The 12,881-nt window shown below is 38.5% G+C and overlaps 1 long non-coding RNA gene across 1 annotated transcript; it reads right to left on the reverse strand.

Annotated features, from left to right (window-relative positions):
• Window positions 1-4,410: 4,410 nt before the first annotated feature.
• Window positions 4,411-10,106, reverse strand: LOC134418979 (uncharacterized). The gene is made up of 3 exons (XR_010027916.1): window positions 9,988-10,106; window positions 7,612-7,807; window positions 4,411-4,561 (listed from the first exon to the last, which is right to left on the reverse strand). It is a non-coding gene; the product is annotated as an uncharacterized LOC134418979 (long non-coding RNA).
• Window positions 10,107-12,881: the final 2,775 nt, after the last annotated feature.

The following is a 12,881-nucleotide window of genomic DNA, read 5'->3' on the forward strand; positions in this document are numbered from 1 at the left end:
GTGGGAAAGGGTCATTTATTTTTGCCTTCTTGATAAAACTATTTATTTTCCTTATTTGCTTTGCCAAATACAAAAAGGAACAAACAGACCCTTTATCCTGCTACCCTTGTGCCGCAGCATTTGAACCTGTCAGTGTGGAGCTCAGAAGCGTGACCTGTTGAGGAAGGAGAAGAGCAGTGCATGCCTCCAGCCCTCTGGAAGGGATTGCACAGTCTCAGCTGACTGAAATCGCGCTCAGGCTACAAATATAAAGGTACCAGTGGCAGGAGAAAGCCACTGGTACCTTTGTACAAAGCACTAATCTTTGCAAGTTTTAAAGTAAACAACCCATTAATATTTTCTAATCAGCATAAGAGTATTCTGTTCTTCCCCCCACAAGGTGTGTTACTGTTACTAATGGAACTCATTGCCTCTTTTCAGACTTCTTTCAAGCAGGTTTCACTGGATTGACTAGCTTACATTTTAAAGTTAAACTGCCTTTTTTCTTTCATCAATTGCAGCATGTGAATTCACCAAACAGAAAGGAAACAATTTTTGATTATATCTATATTTAGATTCCTTTGGGATTCCTAGTAAAAAAACCCAAACCAACAACCACAAGCAAAACAACCCCCACCAAATTATGCTCTATGAAGGGTTGCTGCAATGACTGCTCTTTACATTAACATAGAAACAAATTTATTTACTGCAAAACCTGCAGTAAATAAATTGCCTCTAAATAATTTATTTCACTTGAACAAACAAACAAAAATAGGTTTCTTTTTTTCTATTGGCTATCAATAGCCTTCTATACTACTTACTCATCAAACAGTTATCTGCCATTGGAAATCAAGACTGATCTTTTGTGCCCTATTTCATGTTTCAGAAGACTAATTTTCTTACTACTTAGTCAAATTTGTACTTCTAAGCAATATTGTTAGGTGATTCAGATAAACTAACTTAATTTCCTTTTTTGATAGTATGACATGTAAAACACAATAATAGCTTCAATCACAGATTGTTCAGATAGTGCCCTATTTTTATTAAACTTTTTCAATTAAAAAAACCTTAAATAGCTGTATGCATTTTAAACCCTCCATTTTAAATTTTTCCTTATATCTGCTGTTCTCCATTCTTTTCTGTCCCACTTCTCTGAAGTGGGAGAGGTGCAGGTAATTCTGACCCTGATACCCTGGCTTGAACAGGCTTCCATTTCTTGAATCATATTTTAACAGTGGGGTACACAGCAGAATTGCTGATTATTTGTGTCTGTTGTTCCAATACCACTTGTTCTAATTCACCAGGACCTTGCAGCACACTGCCCCAGTGTTCCTGCTCGGCACAGAATGCAGGGCTGGACTCACAGATTTCTGAGAGCTCCTCTTTGATCATTCAGTCTCCTCTGTTGTGGGTTTCCACTGTCGCCTGTGATTTCTCACACCTCTGCTTCTTGCCACAGCTCACATCCAGAAGTTAGCTAATACTTTCCCTGAGGGGAATAAGTGCCAGGCTGTAGCAGCCAAGTTTCAGCCTCTCTTCGGGGTTTAGGTATACACATTTTCTTGGGGGAGAGAAATGTCTCTCATACAGCAGTTGAACACCATTTTAATGCAAGTCAAAGGGATTTTACCTTTCTTAAACATTTCTTTATTTTTTGTTCAATTTTGCAGAGAACTACAATACTAGGAACTTGAGTATATCTATAAAGAATACTTGTTAAAAAAACACTTTAGTATTTGTCTAGAAAAAGCAAGACTTAGGTGCCTAATGTTGGCATGAAATGGAATTTAGGCGTTTGAATCTAAAACTGAAATTTTTAAACCCCCCGTATTACTTGTTTTATCCTGGAACTTGAAATGCCTCAGTACTAAACCCTCCTCTTTGTGTCTGAATTTTGACTTTTTGAATGTTTCCAGATGCATCTAATTTTCCTCAAGGCTGAGTTTTCCAAGGATATGGGGGAGGGAAAAAAGAGCAAATCAAATGGTGGCATATAGCACTGAAGTACAAGGTAGTAAAAACAATGGAGATGTAAGAATAGTAGCTCATATGTTTAAGCACCTATGAGTAAACATCTACCTTTATTTATTTACTAGCAAAGTTAAAATGAAGACAAAATATTCCTTAGCTGAGTGTAGCCAAAAGCATTGATACAAGGACAACCAACACTAAATGTATAATTTCTTTATCTACTATTTCATATTAAATACTGACATAATTGGGCAATTCTCCATCCCAGGCAGATGATGAACAATGAGCTAATACCTTGTCACATACCTTCTGATGATCACCCTCTGATTTACTGGATGATGTATTTTTATTCCCACAATTCAGGCTGGTGTGTCTTCTAAAAAAAAAAGAATAAAGGGAGAGGGGGCAGATACATCTCTTCAAGGAGAGAAGGAAATTCCCCTGTATGCTGGACATGCTGGACAGACAGCCTAGTCAAGGAAGTTATTATATTCAAAAGAGATTTCCATTCTTTCCACAATCTACAAAGAGAGGGTTCTAGAATGTGGATTCTGATGAAAAAGAGACACCAAGAACCAAGAAGAGAAGGATAAGATGCAAAAAAAACCAAAACTAAATGCTGACAGTTTATAAACTGGACACCTTTAGGTGTTTTGAAACAGACATTTGTAAATGCTTGGATTCCATTTTCATCATGAAACCCTCCTGAGTACTCCCCGTAGTGTACATGGTCTTGAAGGTAGGCTCTGAAGCCTAGGCCTGGTTCCCAAAGCTTCTCCCTAAATCAACAGAAATTGAAAAATTCTCATGTGTTAATAATCTACCACTTTTTTGTTTTGGAAGGCACACAACCTGCAATCTGGGTATTCTTGAAGACTCCTTTTATTTTTTTTCCCCATGTTTACAAATATTTTAGTTCCTTTTTTCATGGTCTATAAATTTAAGTTTGAGAACAATACTCAGGTAAAGGAATGCTGGATGTATAGGATCTTTAAGCCTCTAAAAAAAAAAATCCAGTGTTCAGAATCTTGAAATTTGTCCAAACAAACTACTATGGTGAAGAGATGGAAAAACACAGAAGTATTTAATACATTATGAAATTAATACCTCATTCTACATTACAAGATCTCTTTTGCAGTATGATCTTTTGATTTAATCACATAACCATTATATTATTCTAGAAAAGATAAGCTGGTTTAAGTCATAAGAGCATTTCTAAAATAGCCAATTTAAATAAAAATAAATGAGCTTACTTGTTATGACCAAAGGGAGAAGAGAGTATAGTTTAATGCCATCGTTACTGAAAATCTGGCACAGAGATAGTACACAAGTACTTGGCAAAAGTACAAGCAAAAAATTTGCTGTCTCACAGCTTTTTGTTTATTTTTTGTTTGTTTGCTGTCAGTAAACAAACCCAAATGAGCACAAATGAGATGCCAGAACTGCATCTACTTGTCTGGCAACATGGAGTGGAAACCCTTGTACAGTGCAAATCCTTCCACATTACTCTTGTCTCACACTCAAAAGGGAAAAAAAAGAGGGAAAAATTAAAGGAACAAATGAACATAGAGTTAAAAGCAGAGACCATGTCTGAAATAAGAGAAAGACATGCTCAAATCCCATCATTCTTTCTAGCCCAAATACTCAAGTTTTTACCTTTAGAAGTAGTTAATAACCAGGTTTAGCTGTAATCCTAATTAGAGGGAATATATCCCTTTTTGTTTCCCACTCTCTAAGGGACAGATGCAATAGCAACCAGTTTCTTTATCCACAAATCAAAGCTAACACTCTGGACTGAAAAACTTCCTCTCTTGACTCCTTCTGAATGGGAAACTAAACACTTCTCTGTTTCTGTGATGCATTTCTTGTGTGCTCAGCTGCAGGATCCCAGCCCCTCTCTTCACTGTCAGATTCAGTTGATGCTGCCTTTTTGGAAGAAAGAAAAGCAGAAAGTTCATGTATCAGCTTGATAATATATTGTCATTAACCTAATTTAACAGACATAAGAGAACTATCGAAAACATTAGATATTTATCTAAGGACTGGTAAATGGTTAAAAGCACCTAGTTTATAAACCATAATTATATTATTCTCTACTATAAATTATGTGCTAGTACTACAACTGGGAACGTTTTTTCACCAATATTGCCATTCTGTTGTGCTCAGACAGGGCACTCACAGGCTGTTCAGATTTTGCTTGGTGACCAACAGCCACCTGCAACTGCATCCCACCAAATAAGATTATGACTTACTGGCAGGAATGGACTTCCATCATTTCCACTGGAAATTTATAATCCAAGCTGTTTGACTGGAGACAGGGGTCCATGCTGAAAGGCAGCAGCCAAAGTCTGTCAGTAATGGCTGTTGGCAGCCAAGCACATTGCACTGTACTGAAGCTTGGAAAACGAAGACAGACAACATGCCTAAGAGGTTATTCCCAACAAAACAGTGATAGCTGGCAGTCCTGTTATCTTCTAATGGAACAGTCTCCTGCATTACGGTGCCCTTTGTCAGCAGTTCCCAGCACCTGTGATGACCCAGGGCTCTGGTCTAGGGCAGTGTTGCACTGGACACCCACCAGTGTACACAGTGTAAGATGTAGGCTGCAGAACTGCAACAAAAGATAAAAAAAAGTTAGACACAATCTATTCCTCTGTATAATTTGCATTGGAATGGGGAGCAGAGATTAAGGTGCAAGGCTGGAAGTAGAAGCAAGTGCTTTTGAGACACAAAGGTTACTCTAAGTTTGGATAAAGAAGTCGGCCACTGGCAAGCCACTCATGAATGTTCCGAGGATGGGGATCAGAATAAATTTTCTGGAGTTTCTTGAAAGGCAAGGACTCTTCAATGGTGCCACAAAACACTGACCTGTAAATGGATGTGGTTTATCCCAGTCAGCAATCAGGCACCACCCAGCCACTCACTCACCCCCCAACCAGTGGGACTGGAGAGGGAATTGAAAGGGTGAAAGCCAGAGAACTAGTGGGTTAAGATAGAGTTTCATAGGGAAAGCAAAAGCAGCACACACAAACAAAGCAAAACAAGGAATGAATTCACTGCTTCCCATGGGCAGGCAGGTGTTCAGCATCTCCAAGAGAGCAGGCCCCATCACACCAAGGAGTGGTACTTGAGAAGACAAATGCCATCACTCCAATGTCCTCCTATTTCTCCTTCTTCCCTTCACTTTACATACTGAGCATGATGCTATACGGTCTAGAACACCCCTTTGGTGTGATGGGTCACCTGTCCTGGCTGTGTCCCCTCTGAACCTCTGATGGTTCCCCAATGTCCTCGCCATCATGGCAGTACAAAAATCAGGAAAGGCATTGGCTCTGAGTAAGCCCTGCTCAGCAGTACCAAAAAACATCTCTGTATTATCAACCCTGTGTCCAGCACAAATCCAAAACACATCCCTGCACTAGACACCGTGAAGAAATTTAACTCTACCCCAGCCAAAACCAGCACGGTGGAAGAAGGATTGAACTCAGAAAGTTGGAAAGCGTGCCATTTTCAGCTGAGGGGGTTTTTTACCCTCTCCCATGCATACATCTGCAAGACAGAATTAATTCTAAACTAGCACAGCCTTTTTCCCCCCTCCCTAAAGCACCATGTCAGTAGTCTAAGCTCCAAAATCCTTATTTCATGGAAAATAATGTTGTTTCCAATTGCCTAAGTATATTTCTCACTCAAAGTTTTTATGCACTTGAGGATGGATTTAAACAGGATTCAGCACACTTGCTAAGCCAGAAAGGGAGAGGGCGTGGGTAAGTGGCACAAGCAGGCACACACAATTGTCCCTCTCAGCTGTACAATTTGCATCTCTGATGTTCTAACACAGAGATTATCTTCAGTGACCAAAACGTACAACTGTTTGCACAGCAACAATGTACACAGATTATTTTTAGTTCAAACATGTGGCACTACTCATTGTGCAGCTGCTTTCATGCATTAATGCATTGGGATACAAAACCCTAATTGCAAGAGCCCAAATTAATTGCAAGCAATGAGACATTTTGGACTGAAAACCCCCTTTGGCTACACTGCAATCGAGTTGTTGACTTTTCAAGCTAAAAGAGATATGAATCATGGAAAATATTTTATTCTTAACCCCTCAAAGTACCCAATATTCCTAAACTAATGCAAAATACAGTTATGTGTTGGCTTAGAAATTACAACTTCTCTGCCAAAGGTTAATTCAGACTATTCATCCAAGATTAGTTGCAAGTTTTTAAAACTGTAAATAAATTCTTGTTCCTAAACAGCACAGGTTTTCAAAGCAGGGAGTATAACCCACAGCCTATAAAAGGAAAAGATTTAAAGCAGAAATGGGACATTTGACTTCTGCATATTTGGAACATTTAATCACCCTCTTGGTTATATGGAGTAAGTTAGACTGGTGGCTTTTTCTTCAGCTCCTTAGCAAAAGTACATTTATTTAATAGAGCCTTAATCTTTTTTAGGATTATTTAGAATTGAGTCCTGCACCTTTTACAGGCAACTGCAGAACTCTGCTTCAGGAGGGATAAGGTCCAAAGACTGTAAGCACTTGGAGGCAGAAAGTCTAACTTTTTCTCCTTTTTGAACAAGGGTGGGCGTCTTCATGTTCATAGTACAACATATTAATGAACACATAATTGGAGAATTTTAGTCTCATTCTATTAGATACAGAGAGCTCTGCAAATCTTACATTTGCTTTTATCTGTAAACTCAGGGAAAAATAGTCTAAGGTATAAAAGTACTGTCTCAGGACCTACAGACAGTAATAATTACAGGACCTAGGTCTCAGACAGAAGTAATTTTGGCAGATTTGGCTCTAACACTTCAAAACGCTGATGCTATTGAATCTCCTCATACCATCCCTTTGCTGCAGACAATTACCCCCATAAAAACAAACTTCTGTTTTCCATAGTTTGATCTTAGCACACATTTACATTCACTGTCAGTGTAAGTCTATTATTTACATTGCCAATTACCATATTAAAATAAGCATATGCAGTGTTGTCCTGAAAGGAAAAAAAAAAGAGATAATTTATATCACTAAACTCTCACAAAAAGCTGCACACACACCTACCAGAGAACCTTGTGTAATTTCACATCTAATTTTCATGTTTCCCTCTCAACCCTGAACTTTCTGTGGAGATTTCATGAGGAAGAGTAAAATTTTAATCCTAGTTAGATTATAAGCAAATGTGGTTTTAACTTATTCACCTCTGACTCAAGTAGTCAAAAGCTTATTACTTACAATTTGATACAAATTTAAAATTAGGGTCAATATAATGGTTAATATAATTTTTGATGTCATTAGAGGAAAATTCTTAAAGCTGAGGATGAAAGCATTTTGAAGCAACGGTGTGTCAAGGTTTGGTGAGTACACAGGCATTAAATAACCTATGCTGCCATTCAATCTGTGGGCCAAGGCATTCCTGCTGCTGGGTGAATCCTTTGACTTGAGTGATTTTCCAGCCAAAGACTTTGGACAGACCCCTGTGATCCCTCAAAAAGCCAGGCTGCTTGCACCATTACACGTGGTTGGGATCTTGAAGAGCCTCGTGCTGTGTTGCAAACAGTCAGGAGCACATTTACAGCTCCTGAAGCCCTCTGGCAGTGACCCTGCTTCCTATTGACTCATTTGACCTCACTGCACAGGAGCTGAGCACTCACGTTCAGTTCAAATGGAACATTCCTCTGGTCTCTCACAGCTGGACTTCAGTCAGTAACACCTTGGTGAGCACAAAGTGTGAACGTTGCCACTGATCATTTCACAGCACAGTGTCCTCCAGAGAGGGGAAAGCTGCAGTTTCCACAGCAGAACTCCAGTGCACAGATTTATCTTCTGTCCAGCTCCCAAAGAGTTATCCTGCAGGAGAAATGAAGCTCAAAACATTAATGCGCCTGCTGAAGAGCCTGATGCCAGACTGCTGTTTTCTTGAAAGTGCCTGTCAGGAATACCTTGTTTTTTCTGGGCCCATGTCTTGGTAGGCATTCATTATTAGTCAGCAAATACCAAAAAACAAGCAGCTTTCAGACAAGGAGTTCAGTTTATAGGGTCAGCGGACATTCTTTTTTGTTGTTCCCTCTAGCAGCCCTAATTTTTCATCTGACAGCCAAATTAAAAGCTGTCTGGAGAAAAATAAATTTCTGTTCCAGCACTTTTAAATTAGAAATTGGAGTGGAAAACCTATGTGTGGCTATAATCAAGTATTCTTAACTTGTCCATGTAGCTTTTTTAGACTGTTTGGAGAGAACAAGTGACACTTGTAAATTTCAAAAATACAAATGCTCATTTGAAGGTCACAGCAATCATGTACCTCTCTGTACTGAACAGCATGAACAAGACTAGTTAAAAGATGGACTCTTTGAGTCATCCTATGGAAAATATCAGTCTATTGAGCTTCATTTGGTACTGATATGAAGCAGTTCTGAAGTCCACCTCAAATGATTTAAACAGACAAGGATTTTCTGTGAGGCTGCAAAGAGCATAGCAACTTACTGCATACAATGCTTTTGTGAGATCAATGAAAGGCAAAGAGGAAAATTCTGCATTTCCAGCATTGCCTCCTTACAAACCTTCTTATCCCAGGAATATGTTCCTTTTTCTACTGTTTTTCTATTTCTATATCCTATAAGCTCTTAACATTGGTGAAATTTATTTTTGAGCTGTCCTCAATGCACACTTATTCACATTTAATAGCACACACTGAAATGACATTCTGTTAGTTATTTGGTACTGACTGTAAAAGCTTTTGGCACAAAACACAGCAAACAAAAGATCTGCTGGTACTCTAATCTATAAAAATCCTTTAAAATGGAAAACTATAAAAATCCTCTTTTCTCTCTTTGTATTACAGATATGATGGGACTATTTCACTTGGATGTTATTCTCCTTTCTCCTTTTACCTGAAAGGGCTTGGAGCAGGAGAAGGAAAAAAGAAAAAGCTGTTGGTCTTTTGCAAATATGTCTTTACTTTGAAATTTTTTGATGCATTTAGCATCAATTAGGTAGCGTTCCTCACAGTCACCTTGTGAGGTCTACCTCAGCCAGTGCCTACCTGCTATTTATACAGAAATAATTAGCAGTTGTGGTTGTGTGCCTTAGATCCTACTTTATCCCATGCTAATTTTCCTTCCCTGCTTTCCTTGGGTTATGTAATTTAAGCAAGAGTTCTTACTCCCCTCTATAAAAATGTGAGATCTTGAATTAGAGGTACTGTAATAATGTGAGCCATAACAGAGAAGCAGGGATCACAAGGAGAACTTTACAGCTGAATGATCTGATTTGTCAGCATTTCTTTGGTACATCCAGGATATCCTAAAGCACAAGGCATAGTAATATACAGACACAGCTACACCAAGTGATATAAAAATCATTAGCAAAAGGAATTTTCATGACCAGTTTTTGTGCCAATGTTACCTAAATGTGCAGCAAATAATCAATTCCACAGTTACATTTGTGCTTTATGAGTCAGCTAAGGCAGCTCAGGACTGGACTCAAACTGACAATGCTTATTCACATCTCTTGTAGCAATTATTTTTTGCCCGAGTCTAACTTACTTGCATGACACTACATAACATAAGGTTGTTCTGTAAGTTGTTTTCTCACCATTTTTAAGTAGCTAGAAGTAGTACAATCTCTAACTTTTCTGAATAAAAATCCTTTTATCTGATGATCACCCAAATATATTAAGAATAGAACACAATACTTTTCTAGACCTGGGTTATTTATATTTTTCATTTTTTTAAGCAGCTGTTCCTCAGCAGATCTGCAATGTTCTTCACAACTTAAAAACACCAAGAATTAGGTGTCCATGGTTGAACTGTGTCAAATAGAATCCAGGTGGGACTGAACTGTGCAGCTTAAGTGGAGAGCTCTGGAGCATTTTTTTTACTCTACACAAAATTATTCTTACTCCTGTGAGTGGCAAAAGGTACAAAGCTTCTCAGATGAGCTTTGATCATAAAGCTTCTCCTTAAGTGCTATGTTATGTTGACACTTGACACTTCCTATACATTTACAAGCTTCAATTCAAAATCACTTACCTTCCTGTATTCTTCATTATCCATTTATTCTCTCCAGTTAACAGATTTCAGACACAATTACTTACAAATTCCTCTTCTTTTGGCTGCACATCCAGCAGCCAACTGCTATGGCTTTTCTGTTTGACTCCAGATGGCAAGTACATCTACAGAATGGAAAGCAGTAGGAATTGAGAAATAAACAACTGCCTGGTATGTCCATATTCAATGGATGCGGTTAGTTATAACTCCAGCATGGAAACCTGTCCAAAGCAAGACTGGGACAGGTAGCTATGCTCCAGGGAGGGGAGCAGGGGCATGGGCAAACTGACTTCAGAGATTGCAGAGCTTTGATTTAACAAGCTGAGCAAGAGCTGGTTACTGCTAATAAACATCTCTGATATATGTATCTCCTATGCAATTGTAAATTTAAATGCAGATTTAGATATTTTCTTCTGCTACCTCCCTTACAGAAAAATATAATTGTGCATGTTGTGGGGGATGGAGTGCCATATGCAATAATATGCACAAAAAAGCCTACCTCTAAGGCCTCTACCTTGCCTGAGGATCCTCATCCTCAACTACAGACATCAATGCTGGTACATTATGTTACTGAACTGACAAAACCAGGCACTGGGATAGCATAGGATGTAACCACAGTGTACTCAGATTATGAGCCAGGAAGCCTTTCCAAATGAAGATGCTGAATCAGACCTGGAAAAACTGAATTTTTTCGAGTCTGTTCTGATACAAAGCCTAAGATTAAAAACTGTGGGTTTGTGTATTGGCTTGAGGAAATTGCAGCTGATGTCCAGAGCTAACTATGCAGAAGAACTGCAGTCCATCAGTTTTAATCTCCCTTCAAATCTTTTAACAGAAGAGACACCAAATAAATGCCCTGCATTTGGCTTTTTGAAAAATGCATAACTTATGCTGTAGCATCCTGCAGAAATTTGCATCACTCACCATCATTTTCTTCTGTTTTCAAAATGTCTGGTAAATTAACTTGCCATTGATTTTCCTTGATCGTGGTCACAATCTTTAGCACTGCTTGGGTTATCTTTGCTGATAAAAGAATGGAATCTTGCAGTACATTACAAAGATATGCAAAAAATATTAGTTCTCCTTGAGCAACCATATTTCATTTAGAACTTGTCATGCTGCAAATCTGAAGATATGACATTGCACACTGAAATCCATCCATAACACCCTCTCCTAATGATAACCTGTTTAGAAGTGTCTACAAAACCACCCCTACAACCACTGTCCTACAAGACTGCAACAGCTGGCACAGCTGTTGCTGCATGGAGCCTGCATTTCTCACCCTTACAGAACCTTAATGACTCTTTCTTTCATTTCTAATACTGCATCTGCTACTTGATAACATGGGGCTTGGCGAGGTGGGGTGATGATTTAGGTAGCCCTCTACATTCAGTAGCAAGTACATTCAGTAACACAGAACACAGTCTGCAATCCAAAGTAAGGATTTTGTCAGTTCTCATTATTACCAACATTCTGTGCTGTGCTTTACATTATTTTATGTGACCCAAAATACCTAAATCCCACCTCCCACTAGGAAGTTTCCTTGCACTAGGCACCTTTTTTTTTTCTGAAAAGCAAGCATGAGCCTTATTATAATAAGATTTTTTTTTAAAAAATCCTCTTCATTAGTTGAAGGTTGCCTTAGAAACATAAAAAAAAGAAAGATGATCCCTCCCTTTCCCACCCCTTTCAGTTTCAGCTTTAGCTGGTTGATACACAGGATTCTGGATTACACTTCCCAGGATTAAAAACAGAGGAAAGAAAATGAGTTTGTATTGCCAATCATTCAGATTAAAAGTTTTTTGTCTTAAGGGAGACATCCGGTGAGGGGCAACACAGAATTCCAGATAGTCTTTACACAATGGACTCCAAGCATGTCACCTTTCTCCAAGTTGTTCTCCCTTTACTGCTAAGATTTTTTTTTTACAAGAAGTTGATTTTCCTGCCCTGTTCTTCTATATCTCATCCTCCTTTTCACAAACAGAACACCCATTACAGTGACTCCCAGAACCATGAAATATGGTCCATCCACCTTTCAAGCTTGCCCTTTTCCTCTCTCAGTTACAGGGTCTATATAGCTCTTTACAGTCCTAAGAAATTCTTAGAGCAGAGATTATTTAAACAGGGTATTTTTCTTATTCTTCTTTCTTGAAACAAAATCTAACTGGTTTTCCATTTTGAAAAACATTTTGAAACTTCAAAACGGTTGTGAAATCTCCAGTACAGTTTTCTGGCGAAAGACTCTCTAGTCACAGTAGTTCAAAACCTAACTTACAACATCCCATATCATAAATGCTAATTGAATTATGGTTCTTATATATAGCAATATCTTTACTAAAGATCCTTGAAACTCTTACTTTCACTCATGCTGCTGATTCTACTCAAAGTTAACAATGGAGAACATGGCAGCAGTCCCTCATCAGCTTCAACAGGAAGAGTTCTCAATTCAAGTCAAGAACTAGAGTAGAATGTTCCTATTAGTCATTTGCTGAAGAGTTCATGTTTATATAGATTATGTATTCCAATATTCATTCACCCCTACAGTTACCTTTTGGGAATTACTTGCTTGCAAGGTAACATCAGTGGAAATCCAGACTGCAGTAACACGAATAACCCAAAACTTCAAACGAGGAAGGGAATCTAACAGATCCATATCTTGTTGAGATTACTGAACATTTTCCAATAGAATTGAAACATGCAATGACACCCTAGTAGGTCTGTCAGAAGCCTTCAATCGATTTTACCACTTAATCTATAACAGAATGCATGTACTGCTTTTCCTCCCATGGCATTATTCTTCAACAGATGCCAAGGCTCAGGTCCTCAGCAGATGCTACCTACCTATATCTCATGGGATCTGATCCTACCATGCAGGC

The sequence above is a fragment of the Melospiza melodia genome, chromosome 5, assembly GCF_035770615.1.
Source record: "Melospiza melodia melodia isolate bMelMel2 chromosome 5, bMelMel2.pri, whole genome shotgun sequence".
NCBI classification, from domain to species: domain Eukaryota; kingdom Metazoa; phylum Chordata; class Aves; order Passeriformes; family Passerellidae; genus Melospiza; species Melospiza melodia.